At 45.5% G+C, this 25357-nt stretch overlaps 1 long non-coding RNA gene across 1 annotated transcript; it reads left to right on the top strand.

Annotated features, from left to right (window-relative positions):
* The first annotated feature begins 338 nt into the window (after positions 1–338).
* On the top strand, positions 339–13886 carry LOC121571938. The gene is made up of 3 exons (XR_006001785.2): positions 339–552; positions 11728–11903; positions 12102–13886. It is a non-coding gene; the product is annotated as an uncharacterized LOC121571938 (long non-coding RNA).
* Positions 13887–25357: the final 11471 nt, after the last annotated feature.

The following is a 25357-nucleotide window of genomic DNA, read 5'->3' on the forward strand; positions in this document are numbered from 1 at the left end:
AGCGATAAGGACCCCGGATAGTTCCCGAAACACAATCCACATTCTCTCAGACAGGTTCCCGAAACAAAATCCACATTCTCTCAGTTCCGCTATTGGACAAAGCTGCGGCTGTACCATTTTGGGGGGCTGGTTGTTACTTGCTCATCATTATGGCTCTTATTGGCCATGACTTGATATAATCAAAATAATACATATTATTTTCAACTGAATATGTTTTATGTAATGCAAAAAAGGATAAGGATATCACATTTGTTAACGTTTAGAAAACCTGTACGCATTGTGCGCCCCTTCTTTAAAAAATATTGGTACGGTCTTTTCAATTGCTCTGCGAGCATACGTTGAGCCTCAAGAAGAACATGAAACCTGCTCTATATAACATGACGTGGACCGATGTCGGTGTAATTGATCGGTTTGTTCTGTTTTAAGAAAAGGAAACACCACACTACGGCATAATTTCATTTTTGCCCCGCGGAGAGGAGGATGGTGGCCGGGTAGTTACAACTTCGGACTCGCTGCTGTTCCTTGGCACGCGCACTGATCCAGTTGGTGAGGGTAAGTGCTACTAGTAGTCTACTGGAGATGGAGAATGATAGGCTACATTGTTGTTATATTGTTGCTCATCATAACCACCTGTATGGGATGTGAGCGGAATAGTTGTAGGCTACAATGTCACATGTTTTTTGGAAATCTAAATCCAATATAGGCTATGGAATAGTGCGTCAACAGCAAGCTATATGCGTTTTACCTAGAAATTGTAGCTCTGAAATAGCCTAGGTCTGATATTGTCAAAATGTATTAGTTTCTAAACTGCAGTTGTCAAATATATGCGCAATAATATGACCGTTGTACACCTATAAGCCGAGCCAGCTGTGGTATCTAACTTGGGCTTTCTATGCCAAGCATTTATAATGGAATGACTGAGAATGGGTAGGTAGGGTTAGGCCTATCGTTTTTTAAACCTTTATTTAATGCTTCTTTATTACTTGACGACAGTGGTCTACAGATCTGCCTTCTCTAGGGCTGATGAAGCAAAGTTTTCAGCTCTGTTCCAATGTGTAATTGCCCCAACAACCTCGGGACGCGGGCGGCCTCAGGGTACTACGGTACTGTGCCTAGCTGACCATCATAATGCTGTATAATAACGGCAATTGTTGATATTCTCCAAAAGAATTATACATATTTAGAGCAAGTTGGTAGTTTTCATAAATGCTTGCTCCCTCAGGCCCTCTAAACTGGTTTTCATCTGCTTCTCCACTGTCCTCTGTCGGGATTTTAGAGCAAGAATGCATAAAATAAAACATTTTGTGACATCTGTCTCCATGGGGGCCATGAGCAGTGATTTGTGCACTGGGGCCCCATAATTATTACAGTCTAGCCTGCCTCAGACCTGTCTTGTTTGTTTATTGCGTCAACCTTGGAGACACAAATGTCAAGATAGAAAACGCAGGAAAAGTTAGCCTGGGGCGCCATGATGGCTTATTTGAGCAGCTCAGCTGAGTCTGACAAAGCAAGCTGGATCAAATCCGTAATCTTATGACGCCTGTATACAAGCCTGCTTTGTGTGAAGCCATTGGCTTGGAATGAGATCAGACAGCAATTTGTTGAACTCTTCCTCTGCTGTGTGTGTCACAGCAGGCTGCTGAGGAGAAAACGGCTCATAATAATGGGTGGAATGCAGTAAATGGAATGTTTAATGCCATTCCATTAATTCCCTTCCAGCCTTTACTAAGAGGCCATCCTCCCCAATTTAAGGTACCACCAGCCATGTGCGTGTGTGTGTTCTCTGAGTCTGTTTACAGATGTGGGGGTATCTGGAGTGCTTTCATCATCTGTTCTTTCTTCTATCCATCACAAAAGAGATCTTAGGACTAGAAGGGACAATGACCCAGGAGACCAACATCACAGTGTCTGTGTAGTCTGCTGTCAATTTGGTTGGTGGGTAAGTCCGACAATGACAGAGCGTCCATCTCCCCCATGGTGACACTGCTTTTCAGACACAACTTCTCTCCTATAGTACAGGAAGTGAAATAACTAACATTGACACTCCATTTTTTTTAGGCGTAGTCCTTTCAACAACCACTAACCACTATGTCACACCTGGTGAACAGATTGACTACGGCCCACTGGTCACCTGGAATAATATACATAGAATGAAAGATATGGATAGTTGGCTACACACTTTGTGAAATGACAGACTGTCTCTGGCTGGTTGTTTATGGCTGATTGACTGATACTTCATTAGTGACCTCTGACCAGTTACAGCACTACTCACGCACTCCTCTCAGGACTCACTCCAGGCTCATGTTACATTTCAGAGGCAAGATAAAGCTTGAGATATGTTTTCTACTCTGTGGATCCCAGGGAATGGGACAGAGGCTGTTATTGTAATCAGCTTAACCACTTAAACTCATCTATCCTCTCTTTCTCTCTCCCTCTTCTTCCTCCTCCTCCGTATCATCAGCCTTCTGCCCATCTGGCCCTCTTAAGACGTTTGGAGGTCTTCTTCCATTAAAGGCCCAATGCAGCCAATTTTTATATCAAGTCATTTCTGGGTAACAATTAAGTACCTTACTGTAATAGATTTCCATTTAAAATTGGCAAAAATAGCTTTTGGGCAAAAAACTTTCTCAAGCAATAATAATTTCGCTAGGACGGTCTGGGAGTGGGGAGGGGAAAACTAAAATAGGTCTATTGACCAGTTTACCGGATGGTGATGTCACCATAGAAAGCTGAAACTCCCACCAATGCTAACCTCCTGATTAGAATGTCCTGTGTATATTGTATTTTCAACCAGCAACTATCAGGAAATAACATTGATACAGTGTTACTTTCATCAGCTGTTGTACAATAGGACACAAAACAAAGGGAAAACAGAATTTTGACAGAGAGTGGTGAGTGTCCCTTATAAAAGAGACTGGCTATGGGTTACCACCGTCCCCTCTCACTCTGCCTAGGCCCTGGGTGGGTGGTCTTGTAGAGAGGGACACAGAGAGGGATAGAGAGAACCTTAGCTACCACTACCATTCTAACTGATCTCATTGCGGTGGTGGTTTTATAAAAACAAGCTGATGTTTCCATCACTATGTAATGTGATGGAGGCCACACACACACCCACTCACCCCCCACCACAAAATGAGCTGCTGTGTAATGTGATGGAGGCCAGCCAGGAAGATGCTTTATTGCGTTTTACTCAGGTGTGTGTGTGTGTCGAAAGAGAGGGAGAAAGCTGTAGCTCTCAGTACCATTCCATCAACATGATCCCTACTGCCGCATACTCCTCCTATTGTCTGACATGAGGTGGTTATGAAGACCAATAGTTGCTGTATGGAAGATGATACTGTATGTAGGCCTATGTGAAGGGATGGAGAGGATAGACTGGTTTTGGGGTGTCCTTGTAACAAGATGACATGTTGTTTGTCAGATGTCACTATGTAGTTCACCACAGTGCAGTTCACATTGATGTGAGGCTTCAGCCTTGTCAGTTTGGTTGCTAGACCACTGTCAGGGATGTGTGTGTGAGCAGCTAAATAAATGCTAGTATTTTATTACTCTGTATTGTATTGACCAGGCCAGTGACCTAAGAATGGCAGCCCAGTCAGTGATTGGCTGAAGCTGAAGGTCGTTGACCTTTGCAGTGACCTATGGCAGGGTGGCGTTTCAGAAGGGATGTTTTCATTTCCCCGCTGGTAAATGTGTCAGTCAAGGTTCTCCCAGGGGACCTGTGATTTCACTGAGAGTATCTCTCACTCTCACACAGAGTGAGAGATACTCTCAGTGAAGAGGAGAGGAGGATGAGTTGGCTGCTTTGCTCTCTGTGGTAGGCTGCCCTGACCTTCATCCGCTCCCCAGCACACGCACAAGTGTGTGTGTGTGTGCATTTTCGTGCGTGTGTGTGGCACTCCCCAGCACCCAGCAGCTTCTGATGGGCACAGACAGCAGCTGTAACTCAATAGGCTGCCACTTGCAACACACACACACATTACTCCCTACGTGGAATGCCAAATGAAGGGCCTCCAGTCTGACCTGTCTCTCTGAGATTACTCAATGTCAACCCCCCTGCTGCAGCGGTCTCGTGTGTGCGTCTACAGTGTAGTTACACCATCAGGATGAGAGGCGAGGCCTTCCCTCTGAAAACAACATTTTTTTTATTCACTAAGTACTAAGCCATCATCCAAAAGACTTGTCCTTTTAGCATTCTGAATGTTCAGACAAGACCCATGCATCTCAAATGGCACCCTATTCCTAATGTAGTCCACTACTTTTGACTACGGCCCATATGGCTGATCAAAAGTAGTGGACTATATAGGCAGTAGTGTTCCATTTGGGACTTAATTATAATGATGGAGAATCGAGGGTTGATCTTATTAGATCAGTGTTAACCTGTACTCTACTCTAACTCTCCTAAACAGTTAGTCCGACAGACATTGTTTATGTTTACTAGGCAGCAATAATATATTCTAAAGAGCTAATTTCATAGATTGTTTAATGGAGGTTCTGTTAAGAGGGTCTCAGGCACAGTGATGGGTTCAATTGGAATTCAATTGATCCTATTAATTAGGATTTTATTAATAAGGGCTCGCATTGAGTGAAGATCCCTCTTGAATCTCTGACAAAAACAGAACAACAATATAGTCGACGTAGTCTGTGATGTCTGTAATAGTCTGTAAGAGGGTGAGTGGGGTGATATTGGTGTGTGTGTCTACAGTGTAGTTATACCGTCAGGATGAGAGAAGAGGTGTGTTCTGCTCTTTTGTCTCTGTGCCACTGTCCCTCTGCCAGCCCAGCGTTGTTGTCAGACACTGCCTGCGGGCCATGTCTCTCTCTGTGCGTGTGTGTGTGGCCCTGGCCAGCGGGAGGGAGAAGCATGTTCAGGCCAGACAGAGAGGTGACCCACAGCACAGCGCTGTTTACATGTCTGTGTAGATGGGGGAATGTGGAGAGAGGGGACAGCCTTGTCTTGTACACACTCTGGCAAGAGGCTGTGGGCTAAAATATTGATGTGTGATGGTTGGTTGTTGCTACCGGCACAGGCTGCCCTCCTACTGTTGTCACACATGTTGGGGACTCCGACTCTCCAAGTCTCCTCTTCTCTCTGTCATCTCGTCTCCAAGTCTCAGATTCAGCTCACTGTCGCCATCGTCGTTGTTGACCACCTTTCTACTCCATAAAACTCTCAGGGTGGCATTTTCCTCTCGCAATCACACACGCTATGAGTAAATGTACCATAACGTTTTAAATAAACGGGAGATCTGATACTGCAGGTCGCAATTGCATTGCGTGTAATGTGAGTTGTGTTTGCGTGAGGAAAGTGTTGCACCCATACTGTAATCACTGCCTTGTCCTCTTGTCTCTGTCATCTCCACTAATCGTTAGGGCAATAGTTAAACTATCTCATTAGGCTTGAGCCATGTCAACCTTTGCCACATCGTTGATCAAATCGCTCAATGAAACACAGCTAAAGGATTTGAAAGAAAACAAATAGTATTTAAACCTATAGGCCCAATGTTATGGAGCAGGGCCAGACTGGCTCTAAAGCCCTCTTTAAATATGCTAATAGGTCTGAATGACCATGGATGCATTGTTGTGATTGACCCTCTGGAAAGGAGCACAATGGAGCTCTTGTTTGGTGATCAAGAGGGCACTCTTCTCCCACACACACACACGCACACGCCAGCAGACAGACACACACACGCGCTCTTTCTGCTTCAGTTGTCATGTTTTTGACCGTTTATTTTTATGGGTTAGAACACACTTTGAACCGCAGAGTTAATCATTGTTAGTCTTTCTTAGAGACGTCAGAAGTTATGGTTTCGAGATGAGAAGGGCCTCTTTTGAACCTGATCACCAGAGTTCACAAGGAAGTACATATAATTCTACATGGGATGATTGCCAGATAACAACCAATATATGACATCTGGTCTGTCCCAGGTGAAAAGACGTCTTTACCTGGTTGTTATCTGATGTATTTTCAACCAGAACTAGGTTACAACCTGACAATTACGTCATCATGACGTTTTATGACCAATTTTACCTTCTGGATATTGTGGGATAAAGAACAGGAGTAGCAGATTGATTCTCTCACTCCAAACGACTTGTTCTTATAGTGGACACGTCAGTGTAGCACCTTTCTGAGGGCACAAAATGTAATGTAAATGTTGTTAAACTTGTAGCTAGAGGTGGCTCATCTAGGTGGGTGGTAGCCTGAGGCACAACCAGGTAGCTAGAAGAACAGTCACATTCAGCCTTTAAGATTGGTGTGCCTCAGGCTGAAAGTCTCATCTGATGTGTCTTTGTCTGAGAACTTAGCTTATGAGAGAAGTGCGATGCGAGAGAGAGGTCTACTGGGACGTGAGTCTGGGAGGGTGTGATCGAGCTGTCTCACTGGATCGCTCTACCTCTCTTTCTCTCCTCCTGTCTCTTTCTCAATCTTCTCTTCTTCTCCTCCTCCTGTCTTTCTCTCTTCCTTTCCTCTCTTTCTCTCTGGGAATGCACTGAATATTTTTTTGTTGTTGAAAGATGCAATATTGGGCTTCTCTCTCTCTCTCTCTCGCTCTCCTTCCCTTGCTCGCTGTACTCTACCCCCCCTCTCTGTTACTGCGTGTTTTCACCTTCCCATCCTACGGAGAGGCTGATTGCAACGCTGCTGTTACCATGGCAGCCAGTGGAACACATTAAGCTTTATAATAACACACAGAGAGGAGAAAGGGAAGAAAATAATCAAGAGGGTGAGGACAAAACTACAAATGGAGAAAGCAGTAATCCCTAGCATCATTTATTAAAGCGTAACTTCAGATGGCTGTGTTGGCTTTGTACACATCATTTCCCCTAGCAGCTAGTACAGTATACACACTGTTTCTTCCCAGAGTCCCCTATCAAGTCAGTCAGTTTTGACAACAAGGGCTGATTCCAGTAACGTAGGATAGCTACTGCGGTGTTTGTGACCTCATTCATCTATCCTGAGCTCCACTCTCATATTTAAGGATGGATGATGACACACACCCAGTCATTTAGGGACACTCAGACAGAGATTTGACCCGCGGGTGACTGTATTTGTTGTTTTTTATTGTTGTTTATTATTGGATCATAAATGTATGAAATCCAAAGCTCTGACATCGCTGTTCATTTTAGGTTCTATTTTGTGACTCAAAATGACTTATGACAGAGTGTCTTATGACCGAGTGTCTCAATCAGGGGCGCACCCACTGGGGAGCCAGGCCCAGCAAATCAGAACGAGTTTTTCCCCACAAAAGGGCTTTGTTACAGAAATAAATACTCCTCAGCACCTCCAAATCCCAAATGGAGGCAGTTTATGGTAGAGAAATTAACATTCAATTATCCGGCAAAAGCTCTGAAGGACATTCCTGCAGTCAGCATGCCAATTGCACACTACATAAAAACTTGAGACATCTGTGGCATTGTGTTGTGTGACACAACTGCACATTTTAAAGTGGCCTTTTATTGTCCCCCAGCACAAGGTGCACCTGTGTAATGATGATCATGCTGTTTAATCAGCTTCTTGATATGCCACACCTGTCAGGTGGATGGATTATCTTGGCAAAGGAGAAACGCTCACTAACGGATGTAAACAAATTTGTGCTCAAAATTCGAGAGAAATTGGCTTTTTGTGCGTGTGGAAAATGTCTGGGATTTTTTTATTTCAGCTCATGAAACATGACCAACACTTTACATGTTGCATTTATATTTTTGTTCAGTGCAGATTTCATTAACACATAAATGGCAGGGACATTAAAACATGTAGAAAGGGAAGTACTAGGAACCATTTTGTCTGTGTGATGATTTTACAGAGCTGTTGGATAGCGATCATGTTTCAAAATAAATAATATATTATTTTGAACTCTATTAGAGGGAATGCAGTTAGTTGAAGTCCCCATGAGTAATTTGCACTATTCATTATCTCTTCCTTTTTAATTGTAGTGTATCCAGGTTTTTGATCTACATAAAGGAAGGGAAGAGAGCCCAACTAACTCCATGTCAGAAGCCTATTGAACTCTCTATGCGTAGCAGTGTTGTAAACAACCCTTGACCTCATCATTCAATCATCAGAGGGCTTTTATATTACCTGGCTTTAGTATTGTGTCTTCTACACAGTACACGCCACAGATGTTGTCTGACGAAACAACCCTATTTATTAAATAGGTCATCATTTCTATACAGAATGATCCCTCCCAACCAAGACCTAGTGGGGTCATTATCCTAAGCCTCCACTGCAGATGTTGTGCATTATTCAGGTTTGGTTCAGAAGTGTTCCATGGCTAGAATATACATTAAATGTTATTTTAAAAATCTATATTCCCTATTTATACAGTAATGTAGATGTATAGATTGATACATAAGATATTCCTTTTCAACTTTCATTGATTGCTGTGGATTGCGGTCTAACACATCTGAAGCAGCCAGCCTTGGATAAGACAATCATCTCTGGAGAGCAGTAGACCTGTTTCCTGTCTGTCAGCCAGCCAACCCTGGATAACACATACTGTACTTCTCTGGAGACCATCAGACTTGTTTGGAGTGCGTTTGCCTGTCTGTCTGTCTCTGTCTCTGTCTGCCTGTCTGTCAGCCTTCCCCAATGCATGATGGTCCTGCTTGGCCCTGATTAGTCCTGTTGTCTCCTGCCTGCTTGTAATGTGTCTTATGAGTTCAGCAGGCAGACCGAGACAGGCCTCTCCTGTAATGTATGTAGCCATGAAGGCAGCTGTAGAGCTGCCCATGCTAATTGCAGCTTGTCTTTTCTGCTTCTGGAGGCTCGAAGGGCCACACAAAGAGATGCTCTGACATGTGGAGGCCTGAGAGGGGAAGAGGAAAACACGGTCCTCCTGCCTCCCTGGACGCCTACACACACACTTAACGGGCTGGAGACAGCGGGCAGAGCTTAGCGCACACACACACATACAATACAGACACACATTCAAATCGACCCCCTATTGTCTCTGTAGGGGGTGCCAATTGAAAAGCCTGGGAATGTGATGTTATAGTACCCTACTGAAGGGGCTGGGTTGAGATGTCTAGTGTCCTATTGAATGTAAAGCAATTTCAGTTGGAGAAAAACTCAATATGAAATTCATATCGTTATTTTCACTATGAAATAGGCCAGGGTCAAAACAGAGAAATCGAGGCTAGAGGGAGAGATTCTACATGAGATAGTGGAGAGAGACAAGGACAGGATGAGTGGGAGTGATTTTACAAGTGGAGGAGCAGGGAGAGAGAGAAAGGGAGAGCGATAACAACTGTTGACAATGGGCCGTCTTGTGCACGCCCACATCTCCTTACCGACATCAGAACACTCAGAAATGCTGTGTCATTATGTTGACATGGAATGAGGACTTATCGATCCTCCCACCTTATGCCAGTGTTTACCTGACACCAGTCAACATGTGACCGGCGATATGGAGGAGGTGTGTTTGTGTTATTTTTGCATGAAAGGGTTGTGTGATACCAGGACACAGTGATTATGATGAAGTCATATTGAAACTAGGCCATGACAAACTAGTGATGGTGGATCAGAGGAAGAACCATGAGGCTCACACTAGTACTCCGGGCTAACAGATGGCCAACCTGTGGCCCCTGTCCTTTAGTGTGTGTGTGTGTGTGTGTGTGGCCCCTCCGTATGGTTGTCGAGACAGGGATTGTACTGAAGAAGACGGTGGTCTGAGACCTAGAGAGGGAGAGAGAGAATAGGAAATGGTATTTGCTTGCCAGAGGTGGTTTTTCACCCGTTGCCATAGAAACAGCAGCTCAATGTGTGTGAGTATATTTGTGTAGAAATGCATGTGCACATTGTCTGTGTGTTTTTTTTTCTCCCCCTATCGCTTTGTGTGTGTGTGTGTGTGTGTGTCACGGTTGGGCTCAATTCAGAATTGAATTGAGAATGCCTCAAATTAAATTCTTGACTTTTAATTTCATTTTGAAGTAGTAAACAGGATACAGAATTGCAATTCAAATTTGAATTAAAGGAAATGTAATTGAATTCTGTGAAATGTAATTAAAATGCCTCTTTAATTCTATATTAGTTGTAGTCTATACAAATATAGTTTATTAGGTACACACATTTAGTACCGGGTCGGACCCCCCTTTGCCTCCAGAACAGCCTGAATTCTTCGGGGCATGGAAAGGTTGCTCAATTGGTATCAAGGGACCTAATGTGTTCCAGGAAAACATTACAACACCGCCACCAGCCTGTACCGTTGACACCAGTTTACGCCAAATCCTGACTCTGCCATCAGCATGACGCAGCATTCCTGAGAGGCCGTTCTGCATACCACTGTTGTACTGCGCCGTTATTTGCCTGTTAGCTTGCACGATTTTTGCCATTCTCCTTCGACCTCTCATCAAGGAGCTGTTTTCGCCCACAGGACTGCCGCTGACTGGATGTTTTTTTGTTTGTCGCACCATTCTCGGTAACCCCTAGACACTGTCATGCATGAAAATCCCATGAGGCCAGACGTTTCTGAGATACTGGAACGGGCGCGCATGGCACTGACGATCATACCACGCTCAAAGTCGCTTAGGTCACTAGTTTTGCCCATTCTAATGTTCAATAGAACAGTAACAGAATGCCTGCTTTATATAGCAAGCCAAGGCCACGTGACTCACGCGCCTGTAGGAGCTAACCATTTTCATGATTGGGTGGTTTACCTAATAAACTGGCCACTTAGTGTACATCTTGTACATAAAACATAAAACATGTCATTATGTATATGCATATACAATATTGTTGAAACAGTAGTGTTTCAGGACAAACTCTTAAAATGAATGATCAAGGAAAACAAAACCTGTATGCGAAAATTTATATTATATTTCATTTCCCAGAATGAATTAGTTTAATCCTCACGTTGACCCTGAGGCATCCAGAAAGAAGCCAAACAAATTAAATGGTTGGTGGAAATATAACTGGCTATTCTAAACACTAAGGTTAAAAGAGCATAGGGACATTGTTTCCAGAGAAAAGTTATATATTTTTTGGGATCTGGAAGTGTGACCTGTCAGATTCAATGAAACTCATGTTCTTTGACTGAGTGTAATTTATTTGAATTGCACTGAATTAAATTATTCTTCCTGCCACTCAAATTCAAATTCTACGTCCTGTGGGGTGTGGCCAATTCGAATTTCAACTCATGAGTTGAATGGGAGTCAATTCTGAATTGAGCCCAACCTTGGTGTTTCGCTGTGTGCTCGTCCGCAAGAGTGTAAGACCGGGGATGTTATTCTGCCTGTCACTTGTGTAGCTTGGAGAATGCAAAACAGACTCCCCAACTACAGTGGTCACCATGAGAACAGACAGACAGACAGACTAACACACAGGCAGCCAGTATGTACAAAGAGGAGAAAGCTCTTGTGTCCAGCCATGCCCCAGAAGAAAGTAGTAAACGGCTCAGTGCCATCTGAGCTGCATGATGTCTAATGAAAACAGCCCTCTGCTAGCTGAGGTGGAACATTACAAGATAAAAGGCATATGAGATGTGTTACCTGTTTTTTTTTTTTTTTTTGGGGGATAGAAATGCTTGTGGGGTGCAAAAAAGAAGTGAGAAATCTGAGGTCGTCACAATATTACAAGGACTCCCTCCAGTGGACAAAAACGGCAAAAGAAAGTTTATCCTGAACAGTAGATATTTGTGGTGCGAATATATTCTTTCTTTACCCCCTTTCTCTCTTTCTTTCTTTCTCTCTCTCTCTCTCCCTTCCTTCTCCCCATCCCCCCTCTCCCAGGCAGCAGTAGCAGGGTTCTGATCCTGAGGAGATGACGGAGGTGGTAGAGCCCAAGCTGGACTTTGCATCCTCGGGTCGCTCGGGGAGAAGGAACGCCCTACCTGACATCCTGGGGTCACCGGCTGGGGTAAACCCCACTGACCTGCCACTCAAATTGTCTGAGCTCAACCTCACAGGTGGGTTAGCTTAACCTGTTTTTGTATTCTGTGTCTCTCTCTGTCTCTGTGTCTAATTTAGATGTAGGCCTAAAACGAAATGATTTTCCCAGGGTTCCATGTTGTGTTCGCAAAATAGGCTTTCCTGGTAAAATAAAAGTGAAATTAGGTGAAATGCTAACTAACTGCAATCCTGTGTGTCTGTCTCTGTGTGTCTAGATGGTCCGGAAGAAGCCCAGTCTCCCACTGCGGAGGAGGCCCCACCACCTACAGAGAGCTCTGAGAGGAATGAGGGATCATAAGGCTGCCTGGTGGGGGGGCCTAACTAGCCCTGATGTTTACCTCCTGTGAAGCTGATGAGAACTGTAGAAGGGGGATGGATGGGTAGGACGATACAGAAGGACCCATGAAGGAGTGATGGGCCTGTTTTGAACAGCAGCTGAGCTGCAGAGAGAAGGATGGAAGGATGGACAGGGAACTGTCTATCACACAATCTGAAAAGACTCTTAAGAAAAGCGTTGGTGTGTGTGTGGGTGGACAGATCCTCTACTCCAACACACTGCCATGAGAAACAAAGGATGTATGCTGATTATATACTGTTGTACACTACACATATTTTTATGATTCAATCAAGACTCTAAAAAGAAATTCATCAATGGAGAAGTCGCAAATGGAAAAAATGTAAGATTTACCATTTCCTGCTGGCGTCTATATTACGTTTGGCCACTGATTTAACACAGCCAATCATGTGGGACGATGGGCGGATCCTAGTGGCCTATAGTGGTTCTGAGCTTTTTGATTGGTCTGGAAGAGATAAAGTAAAAATGTATTATAATGTACTGGATGTGTATGAAGAACGAGGCGAGAGTGAGTTAACTGTATAACAAGGGGCAGCTGGCTTCCTCTTTCGGGGTATCACACAGACGTTTGTAATCATGAATTCAGATCTGAGACTTTAATACGGATGGCAGTGTGGTATGTAGAGCATATGTGTGTTTTTAAACGTTGTTAGAATGGTTTTAATGACAACCAATGGGGCTGTAAAGCTAATGGATCGAGATGATTGATGTGATTGTGACCTTAAGTGTTGATATGTGTTTATTTGCAAAGGTTAGCTAGACACTAAAGCTAACATTATGAGTATCCAATCCCTATCTTTTAAACATTCCTGAAATGAACCTAAAATGGTTTCTCACTGCCAACCATGTACTGTTAAAGCACTCCTCTGCTGTTGGCGCATTTCCATACAGGATTTACCTCTGTGTAGGCTCAGACTTTTATTTTTCCATCTACGCGGGCCGGCACCCGTGTCTCACTGGGCCATGGCTCCGGCAGACCAGGTCTCACTTGAGGCCAAAGCCAGGCCGCTGGTACTTTTCAGCTGGCAATTACATAACAAACTGTGAACATTAACACCTTCTCACAAAGCAACTGTTTTGAATATGCAGAGGCTGTTGATTCTGCTCTTCACTGTCAGCCCTAGCTATGGAAACATAATTTCCCTAGTATAACATAAGGGTGTAACTAGTGTAACGGTTGAAAAGCAGCATGTGAAAACTGCTGTTGTGTTCCTCTATTCAGCGCAAGGCTGTCTTTAAGTTAAAAGGCTTTATATTTTTCCAGACTTCTCTGAAAATGTTGTGTTCTATGGGTGTACTCCGATTTCAGAGCACTCTTGTCTGAGGGTGCCAGAGCGCAGAATAACTGATGAATTTACGAATGCTCATCACCCGTTGAATATGGGCGGTGTCAGTAAACGCAGGCAAAAAAGCGTGATTAAATTGTTGCCAGCAGCACAGTTAGTCACCAACGCTCTGGATGACATGAAAACAGCCTAACAAGCTCTGCTAGAGCGAGTAAAATGGTCAGAGTGAGGTGTTCTCTCATTTTTGTCTGGAAGTAGCTAGCAAGGTAGTCAACGTTAACCAGCTAGCTTGGGTGCTTGACTGCCGTTGTGAGGTCAGAATGCTCAGATCAACCCTACTCCTCGGCCAGAGCGTCCAGTGTGCGCTCTGAACGCTCCGAGAGCGAAACGCTCTGAATTTACGAATGGACAATCTGACAACGCTCTGAATTTACGAATGGACAATCTGACAACGCTCTGAATTTACGAGCGCACTCTGGCGCTCCAGATTGAATTTACGAACACAACCTATATCTCTGAAGTACTGTTAAACAGTATTTGGGCTATTGACACATACATGTAAGCACCTCTTTTTGTTTTTGTTTAGTAGAAGACATGTCTACCAGGTCTTAGCTGAGAAACTGTACAGTACAGAGAAATGTCACAATTACAACAACACTACTAAATGCATATGTTACCGATGTACAAGCTCGAAGAGGAATACCACCCACACCCACAACAAGGCCTTTGAGATGGAACACTTGTGCACATGCAGTGTGGTCAGCATATGCCTGTGGTCTGGGCATGGGAGCAAACACCAAGCAACACCACCACCAAAGTGTTGCACCATGTCTGGAGTTGGCATCATGGCAGCATGCCTTCTGCCTCCTGCTGCTCCACTCAGCCACGGACTGACTGGGACCAGAACTCAGCCCTGGCATTCACACAGGCCCATTTATTTTTCCTGGAATCCAGCACACAGGCCTGTTTTTTTTTCTTCTTCTTGAAGCCCCTAGTATTATCCAAGTAATGGTAATTCCGCACAAAAACAGCAACAGTTTAGACAGGCCCATCTGGCATTTGCCCAAACTGCCCTATGGCCAGTCCGTGCCTGCACCTAGCAGACTGTCTGAGAGGACTTGGATCTCTTCTATCTCACTCATCAACACATTCATAGAGCTGTGAAAAGGGAGCTATGCATGATCACGACAGACTAATGATATGAACACTCAGGACCAGATGCACGGTGAACAGAAGGACAGCCATATACAGTACTTAGTCATTAATGCCAATATATATTGTTTAACATTACAGGATGCTAGTTATTCCACTGTTGTATATATTGTGCTATTACATGTGGAAGAGTTTATTCACTATATATACATGTATTCATATAGTGAATATACATTCACTATACAATACAAGAGAATGAACATTCTGTATTATCAATAGTCTTTTTATGAAATGTTTGGGATGTGTGTATCTATGTATGGTTTTGTCTCAAGTGCAAGCAGCTGATGCTCTTATTTGTGATGTACTGATTACTGGAATCATTCATGTAATAACTCAAGGTAAATTATCGTTCTATGGGGAGGAAAAATCGGAGGTGTGTTTCGTAGTGTCCTCTGTTCTCAGTGGTGGTATGTGCAGTATATTTTATTTAGCATAATTCCACATGTCGATTCTTTCAGGTGGGTAGGCAACATGCTATAATAAATCCACAAAGCTTTACATAGATTATTGGTGTTGGATGTTTTTCTTTACATAGATTATTGGTGTTGGATGTTTTTCTTTACATAGATTATTGGTGTTGGGTGTTTTTCTTCTAAGCTAGGGGTGGTTCTACAACTTCCGTCTTCGAATACCTCAGTCCTGCTGCAAACCCAGGAGTAACATTCTGTTTTGCATATTGTAAAGTACACTACATGACCAAAAGAATGTGGACACCTGCTTGTCGAACATCTCATTCCAGAATCATGGGCATTAATTAAGAGTTGGTCCCCCATTTGCTGCTATAACAGCCTCCACTCTTCTGGGAAGACTTTCCATTAGATGTTGGAACATTGCTGCGGGGACTTGCTTCCATTCAGCCGCAAGAGCATTAGTGAGGTCAGGCACTGATGTTGGGCGACTAGGGCTGGCTCGCAGTCGGCGTTCCAATTCATCCCGAAGGTGTTCGATGGGGTTGAGGTCAGGGCTCTGTGCAGGCCAGTAAAGTTCTTCCACATCGAACTCAACAAACCATTTCTGTATGGACCTCACTTTGTGGACGGGGTCATTGTCATGCTGAAAGAGGAAAGGGCCTTCCCCAAACAGTTGCCACAAAGTTGGAAGCACATAATCGTCTAGAATGTCATTGTATGCTGTAGAGTTAAGATTTCCCTTCACTGGAACCAAGGGGCCTAGCCCGAACCATAAAAAATAGCCCCAGACCATTATTCCTCCATAAAACTTTACAGTTGGCACTATGCATTTGGCAGATAGCATTCTGGCATCCGCCAAACCGAGATTCGTCTGCCAGGTGGTGAAGCGTGATTCCTCAATGGCAGTGAGCTTTACACCACTCCAACCGACGCTTGGCATTGACCATGGTGATCTTAGGCTTGTGTGCGGCTGCTCGACCATGGAAACCCATTTCATTAAGCTCCCGTTGAACAGTTATTGTGCTGACGTTGCTTCCAGAGGCAGTTTGGAACTCGGTAGTGAGTGTTGCAACCGAGGACAGACGATTTTTACATGCTTCAGCGGTCCCGAGTGCGGCTGAGCCGTTGTTGCTCCTAGACGTTTCCACTTCACAATAACAGCACTTACAGTTGACAGGGGCAGCTCTAGCAGGGCAGAAATTTGACAAACTGCCTTGTAAGGCCATTCTACTGCCAATGTTTGTCTATGGAGATTGCATGGCGGTGTGCTCAATTTTATACAACTGTCAGCAATGGGTGTGGCTGAAATAGCCGAATCCACTAATTTGAAGGGGTGTCCACATACTTTTGTGTATATAGTGTATATTTTGATCACCTAAATACCAAAAATACTTTAAAGTACTACTTAAGTAGCTTTCGTGGTCCTCTGTAGCTCAGCTGGTAGAGCACGGCGCTTGTAACGCCAAGGTAGTGGGTTCGATCCCCGGGACCACCCATACACAAAAAATGTATGCACGCATGACTGTAAGTCGCTTTGGATAAAAGCGTCTGCTAAATGGCATATTATATTATTATATGTACTTTACTATTTATATTTTCGACAACCTTTACTTTTACTTCACTACATTCCTAAAGAAAATGATGTACTTTTTACTCCATACATTTTCCCTGACACCCAAAAGTACTCCTTACATTTCGAATGCTTAGCAGGACAGGAAAATTGTCCAATTCACGCACTTCTCAAGAGAACATCCCTGGTCATCCCTACTGCCTCTGATCTGACGGACTCACTAAACACAAATGCTTCATTTGTAAATGATGTCTGAGTGTTGGAGTGTGCCCCTGGCTATCCTTAAAAAAATTAAATGGTGCAGTCTGGTTTGCTTAATATAAGGAATGTGAAATTATTTATACTTTTACTTTTACTTTTGATACTTAAGTATATTTAAAACCAAATACTTTGAGTTTTACTCAAGTAGTATTTAACTGGGTGACTTTCACTTTTACTTGAGTCATTTTCTGTTAAGGTATCTTTACTTTTACTAATGTATGACAATTGGGTACTTTTTCCACCACTGAAGGCTAGAGATTATGGACAGACTTGTCAGTGATGCTGTGTGGTAGTGTGTAATGTAGTACTATATGTCCACCAGGGGGAGTCATTTTCTTACTAACCATCCAGACTTCAGCATGTCGGCTTGTTGTGACAGTCTCTTTGTTATATCTGGGGCACAAAGCGACATTGTCTGGAATAAGAGCTGTAACCAGATCGAACAGATAAATGTTTCTGTCTTAACTCATTGAATGTCAAAGACCTAGAGCATGTTAGACTACTACTGCACATGCATTGTTCGCCCCCAATCCAACAAATATAATTTTCATCACAACCAATAAATGGTCAGGTGCTAAGTGTTGAGTTGCTGACACACCCTGTGTTATCCTGATGCTCGCTCTAGTCTAGAAAGTGAATACGTTCTGCTAGAATCTACACCTCTATTTTCTGCCTGTCAGTCTGTCTGCTTGCATGTCTGCCTGCTTTCCTTCCTGTCTTTCTGCTTGACTGTTTGCCTGCCTGTCTGTTTGTCTGTCTGTCTGTCTGTCTGTCTCTGTGTCTCGATTGCATCAGCCAACACAGACACAGCAATGAACACACATAGACAACCATACAAAATCTAGTCAACAATAAAAACAGCACCCATCTATCACCTATAATAACAGCTAGTGCCAAGCTAGGTCCTCCTCCTCCTTTCTCTGCCACACTATCGACTCACAGGTATGTCACTCGTTTGTGCCGTTGCCATGTAACTTGTTGTTAGGGTAACCGATCCTTGGGGCGAAGCCTTGCCCCAGTGTCTTGTATTGAACTGTATTCCTACCAAGCCAAAGGGACACGTTCATATTTGAGGAGCTGCCTGTGTCTTTCTGCAGTAATGAATGGAGCAGCGCTTTGTCCCATTTTTTACTCTGGGGATATCCATGTTCTGTGTGCGGGCAAGATAAGCAGCCTGAGATGGAGACTGTATCAGTACCAAGAGAGGGAGGAAGGGAAAGAGGGGGCACGATAGACACACAGAGAAGTAGAGAAGAGATGTAATGATAATGGAAGTGTACTACTGACACTCCTCCAAATAAGAGTTGATCAGATATGCTGTCCAAGAATCTATGACTACACCAGGGCTAACAGGAAACTACTACAGCATCGAAAATGTCAGCTAGTCTACATGCAACATGAAAAGAGGGAAGAGAAGGCACTCTGTCTAGATTAAGTTACAGTAATGCAACTAATGTGGTTAAAACCATAAACCAATACACAGACAGATTGAGGAAATTGACTACAATAGATTGGCTGAAATGCACTGTGGTTCTATTACTATCAGATTAAAGTCATGTAACTAACGGATTTTAGTCAAGCTTTCCAATACTTTTCGACATCAACTCAATGGCTTACCCCTCCCTCCCTCCCATCCCTAATGCTACTAGGATTGATGCATCACCATGCATGACCAGGGCATGTCTAATAAGACTGTATCAGAGGATGATCTAGTAACTACACAAACAGAGAGACCGAGAGAGAGAGAGAGAGAGAGAGAGACAGACAGACAGACACAGACAGAGAGAGATAGATCGACGGACAGAGAGACCGACGGACAGAGAGAGTTGGGGTTAGGGAGATGGAGACAGCGTGAGACACAAACACAGCCAGCCAGACAGACAGACAGACAGAGAGAGGGAGAAGGAAAATAGACAGTGAGAGAGATCGAGGGAGAAACAAAGACAGCGAGCAATCTAGAGCTTTTGATCAGGCTGGCACTGGGGCCATGGAGACGAGGAGAGGAGGGTCAGAGAGAGTGTGTGTATGCCAGCCTGCTCAGAGCAGAGCAGAGTGGAGCATCCTTCTTATCACGTGTAGCTCAACGTGCCATCCATACCCAGCACAGAACAGCACAGCCTCAGGAGGAAGAGGGGAAAAGAGAGAGCGAGTGAGGGAAGGAACATAGAGAGGATAGAGAATGTGTAAAAGGGAAAGCAGTGGGAGACAAAGTGTGAGAGAGAGTGAGAGAGAGAGGTTTCTTTGTGGTTACTTTTTGTAAATTTGATGTCTACTTTTATATCCAGTAGGACTATTCACAGTGGATACTAGAGACCCAGTCCATTGATCATTTCATGCACCAGAACAATATTGGATGTGATGTCCATATAACCTCCCATAGAGTCCACCTTTTAACTGACAGCCATATCTATTGGCCAGTATTGTGTTCAGTGCCCTTTTCAAAACAAATTAGAGACTGTTGCACACTCCTCAGCCAATGCTGTGCTTGGGTGAGTGAGACCAAAACATCCTTCTGAATGATGGCTGATGCCATTACATACAAGTGTCTGGAAGATTCCAACTGGGAAGATAATAGGGGGTACAAGTCAAATCAAAAACAGGACCCTACCACTAAAAACAAGGTTGTTGTTAGGTATGTATTTTATTTTAACCTGAAAAGAAGGCTCAGCAGGTGAAGGTATTCTTTTCAAAAAGGAATTTATGAAATATCTGCAGGTTTGATGATTTTCGCTCCCCTCCTCATCTTCCTCCTCCTCCCCTCTCCTCTTCTTCTTCCTCCTCATCTTCCTCCTCCTCCCCTCTCCTCTTCTTCTTCCTCCTCCTCATCTTCCTCCTCCCCTCTCTTCTTCTTCTTCCTCCTCCTCATCTTCCTCCTCCTCCGCTCTCCTCTTCTTCTTCCTCCTCCTCCTCATCTTCCTCCTCCTCCGCTCTCCTCTTCTTCTTCCTCCTCCTCCTCATCTTCCTCCTCCTCCCCTGTCCTCTTCTTCTTCCTCCTCCTCATCTTCCTCCTCCTCCCCTCTCCACTTCTTCTTCCTCCTCCTCTCCTTTTCTTATTCCTCCTCCTCCCCTCTCCTCCTCTTCTTCCTCCTCCTCCTCATCTTCCTCCTCCTCCCCTCTTCTTCTTCCTCCTCATCATCTTCCTCCTCCTCCCCTCTCCTCTTCTTCTTCCTCCTCCCCATCCGCCTCCTCCTCCTCTCCACAAGAGCCATGCTTGGTAGTGACTTCATTCTTTGTCCATAGACAAATCACAAGGCTGTGAACACGGCCCGCATCCACATACACACACACACACACACAAAAAACACAGAACTGAGGCGGCAGACAAATTACATCATCCATCCGTCGATGGGGCGGAGACTGGCAGCGTCAGCTTGGCATCACACTGGGGCGGCATCTCTGTGTGTGTGTGTGTGTGTATATATGTGTGTGTGTGTGTGTGTGTGTGTGTGTGTGTCGCTCTCATCACGTAAGCTGACAGCCTCAGCTTGGCATCACTCTCATACAGCAATGCAAAATACAGATAATCTTGCCCTATTCACATTTGTCTCGGATATCCCCGACCTTGGAGAAACGTAAGCCTATGAAGCATTCAAAGATTGCGGAAGTAAGCCGTCTGGCTCGAGATACTATTTTCACATGGCCTCAAATCATTATCTCTAAAATAACATGCATTTACATTACATTTTAGTCATTTAGCAGACGCTCTTATCCAGAGCGACTTACAGTTAGTGATTACATATTTTTTTTATACTGGCCCCCCGTGGGAATCGAACCCACAACCCTGGCGTTGCAAACGCCATGCTCTATCAACTGAGCTACATCCCTGCCGGCCATTCCCTCCCCTACCCTAGACGACGCTGGGCCAATTGTGCGCCGCCCATGAGTCTCCCGGTCGCGACCGGCTGCAACAGAGCCTGGATTCGAACCAGGATCTCTAGTGGCACAGTTAGCACTGCGATGCAGTGCCTTAGACCACTGCGCCACTCAGGAGTATACATGCCTTATGCGTAAGATGCCAAAGATCAATGTCTTGCACAAATCTTAGAAAAACATTGGAAATTGTCTCTGACATGATTGAAATTAAGGGTCTGTCAATAACAACATCTTGATCCAAGTTATAACGATACATTAAACTATTATCTTAGATTATTGAGACTGACAGAATCCTGATAGCAACTGTCAATACCACTTAGCCTGCTCTAGAGGGAATAAACACCTGCTGCCATGGTGATCAATTAAACTATTATCTTAGATTATTGAGACTGACAGAATCCTGATAGCAACTGTCAATACCACTTAGCCTGCTCTAGAGGGAATAAACACCTGCTGCCATGGTGATTATTCCCATCCATTGTGACTGTCCTGCTAGTCTACATGGTGACCGTTTGTAGCAATCGAATATTGATTGACTCCATTCACGCTGTGTTCAACAGTAACAGCTGTCCCCCATTGGGAATTGGAATGAATCAGAGTACAATGGTTCCATCCCTATGCAAACACTGTTCCTCTCTGCTGTCACCAGACCTTCATTCACTCATCTGAATGAGAGAGAGTAGGGGAGGGGGAGAGGGGGAGTTCCTGACAGTCTTTTAGGTTGGGGAGAGACTAAGGGTCTGCTAGGCCCAATATAAACCATGAGCTAGCCAACCATAGGGGACAGGTGGGGTACAAATGTGTGCCCAAAGCCGTGAAATCACTTTGTTTGTCTCTCCCTTTGGGTTGTAATAGTTCAGGGACATTCCTTTCGGAGAATGTACCTGTTATTAAATGCACCGCACCTGCTGTTCTGGCCCGCTAAAGAGATCTGTCATGTTGTGATGGAGCTGAATTTAGTGCCACCCAAAAGCCCTGGTGATGTGGTCAGATTATACTTTAAAATGGCAGAATAGAGCCCACCATGCCAGGAGTTAACATGGCATCTGGACCTCACCACACCAGAAGTTCAAAATGGCAGCAGATTTATTTATTGCTGTAATATTAAAGTGGATGTTGGTATAATAATATCAGGAGCAGAGTAATACGTCCAGATTGGGATTACAATTTGAACCACTCAATGTTGGTAGCAAAACAAATGGATATTGATTGTATTTTTATCTCTACAACCCTGTGTAAAACGGATTTAAACTGATACCACCAAACTCTGGCTAAACAGAGTCTGACCAAAAAGGGCTTAGTGTCACGTTCGTCGAGGAGCGAAGGAGACCAAGGCGCAGCGAGTGAAAAGAACATGTTGACTTTATTTGCTTAAAGCAACCAAAAACAACAAACCAAAGCGACGAATGTGAAGTCCAATAGTGACAATGACTAAACAGGAACAAAAACCCACAACCCTCATGAGAACACAAACAGTTTAAATATGGCTCCCAATCAGAGATAACGAGCCGACAGCTGACACTCGTTACCTCCGATTGGGAGTCACACGACACTACAAATAACTCACCCAAAACACAACCAAACGAATACACCCTATACAACAAAACCCCACAACAAAACCCAACAAAACAAATACACCCTGGCTCAAATACAAAAGTCCCGGAGCCAGAGTGTCACAGTACCCCCCCCTAAAGGTGCGACCTCCGGGCGCACCAGCATACAGTCTAGGGGAGGGTCTGGGTGGGCGTCTGTCCACGGTGGCGGTTCTGGCCCTGGTCGTGGTCCCCACCCCACCTTAGTCACCACCCGCTTCCCTAGCCTCCTCCACATGACCACCCTCCAAATTACCCCACATGGATTTAAGGGGCAGCACCGGGCTAAGAGGCAGCACCAGGATAAGGGGCAGCACCGGGCTAAGGGACAGCATCGGGCTAAGGGACAGCACCGGACTCAATGGCGGATCCTGGCTGGCTGGCTCTGGCGGATCCTGGCTGGACGGCTCTGGCGGATCCTGGCTGGACGGCTCATGGCTGGCTGAAAGATCTGGCTGCTCATGGCTGGCTGACGGATCTGGCTGCTCATGGCTGGCTGACGGATCTGGCTGCTCATGGCTGGCTGACGGATCTGGCTGCTCATGGCTGGCCGACGGATCTGGCTGCTCATGGCTGGCTGACGGATCTGGCTGCTCGTGGCTGGCTGACGGATCTGGCTGCTCATGGCTGGCTGACTGATCTGGCTGCTCATGGCTGGCGGAAGGCTCTGGCTGATCCTGTCTGACGGAAGGCTCTGGCTGATCCTGTCTGGCGGAAGGCTCTAGCGGCCCGGTCTGGCGGACGGCTTTGAAGGCTCATGGCAGACGGGCGGCTTTGCAGGCTCAGTACAGATGGCCAGTTCAAGCGCCTTAGGGCAGACGGGCAGTTCAGGCCCCGTTGGGCAGACGGCAGACTCTGGCCGCCTGAGGCGTACCGTAGGCCTGGTGCGTGGTGCCGGAACTGGAGGTACCGGGCTGAGGACACGCATCTCAGGGCTAGTGCGGGGAGAAGCAACAGGGCATGCTGGACCCTGGGGGACGCACATAAGGCCTAGTGCGGAGAGCAGGAACAGGGCATGCTGGACCCTGGGGACGCACATAAGGCCTAGTGCGGAGAGCAGCAACAGGGCATGCTGGACCCTGGGGACGCACATAAGGCCTAGTGCGGAGAGCAGCAACAGGACGCACAGGACTCGGGGAACACACAGGAGGCTTGGTGCGTGGTGTAGGCACTGGTGGGAAAAGGCTGGAGACACGCACCATACAGCTAGTGCGTGGAGGAGACACAGGGCTCTGCAGACGTACAGGAAGCCTAGTGCGTGGTGTAGGCACTGGTGGTACTGGGCTGGAGCGGGGAGGTGGCGCCGGAAATACCGGACCGTGCAGGCTTACTGGCCCCTTGAGCACTGAGCCTGCCCAACCTTACCCGGGTTGATGCTCCCCGTCGCCCGACCAGTACGGGAGGTGGAATAACCCGCACCGGCCTATGTGGGCGAACCGGGCCACCATGGCGTAAGGCTGGTGCCATGTAAGCCGGCCCGAGGAGACGCACTGGTGGCCAGATGCGTTGGGCCGGCTTCATGACATCCGGCTCAACGCTCAATCTAGCCCGGCCGATACGTGGAGCTGGAATGTACCGAACCGGGCTATGCCTGCGTACAGGAGACACCATGCGCTCTACTGCGTAACACGGTGTCTGCCCGTACTCTCGCTCTCCACGGTAAGTCCAGGAGTAGGCGCAGGTCTCCTACCTGACTTCGCCACACTCCCTTTAAGCCCCCCCCCAAGAAATTTTTGGGTAGTACCCACGGGCTTCCAGCCTTGACTCCGTGCTGCCTCCTCATACCGCCTCCTCTCGGCTTTAGCTGCCTCCAGCTCTTCACGAGGGCGGCGATATTCTCCCGGTTGTGCCCAAGGACCCTTTCCATCCAGTATCTCCTCCCATGTCCATGAATCCTTGATAGGCGTCCATAAATCCTGTGTAGGTAGGTCCTGTTGCCGCTTGACACGCTGCTTGGTCCTTTTACGGTGGGTTTTTCTGTCACGTTCGTCGAGGAGCGAAGGAGACCAAGGCGCAGCGAGTGAAAAGAACATGTTGACTTTATTTACTTAAAGCAACCAAAAACAACAAACCAAAGCGACGAATGTGAAGTCCAATAGTGACAATGACTAAACAGGAACAAAAACCCACAACCCTCATGAGAACACAAACAGTTTAAATATGGCTCCCAATCAGAGATAACGAGCCGACAGCTGACACTCGTTACCTCCGATTGGGAGTCACACGACACTACAAATAACTCACCCAAAACACAACCAAACGAATACACCCTATACAACAAAACCCCACAACAAAACCCAACAAAACAAATACACCCTGGCTCAAATACAAAAGTCCCGGAGCCAGAGTGTCACACTTAGAGTAATATCCAAAGATAAGTGATATCATAGGATAAAAGTGATTTACTCTGCCCTGACATCATGGTCCCAGAGGAACGCTGTGATGGTAATGAGCCCTGATTCAGCCACACAACTACAACCCCACCCCTCCTGCACTATCATTTAGTCAGCGTCTTTCTCTCTCTCTCTCTCTCTCTCTCTCTCTCTCTCTCTCTCTCTCTCTCTCTCTCTCTCTCTCTCTCTCTCTCTCTCTCTCTCTCTCTCTCTCTCTCTCTCTCTGTCTGTTTGTCTGTGCGTGCGTGCTGAGAGCTGCCCTGCCTCCAGCAGGCTCCAGGGCTCAGACTGCTCCTAACATGAAGCCATGAGCGTTTCCCAAGTGGGCCAGGCTCTCACTTCACTGCTGTATGTTTGGTACCAACACTGCAGGGTACTTCCCTGTTTCTGGGGCATAGAGGAAGCCAGCCAGGGGAGGACTAAAATGAATATGTTTCCATGTTGTGTGTATCAGAATCACTTTAGGTCAAGGATGTAATTTGAGCACTTTCCGCATAGTTGGTGTTTTCTTTATGGTTT

Source organism: Coregonus clupeaformis, chromosome 8 (genome assembly GCF_020615455.1).
Source record: "Coregonus clupeaformis isolate EN_2021a chromosome 8, ASM2061545v1, whole genome shotgun sequence".
NCBI classification, from domain to species: domain Eukaryota; kingdom Metazoa; phylum Chordata; class Actinopteri; order Salmoniformes; family Salmonidae; genus Coregonus; species Coregonus clupeaformis.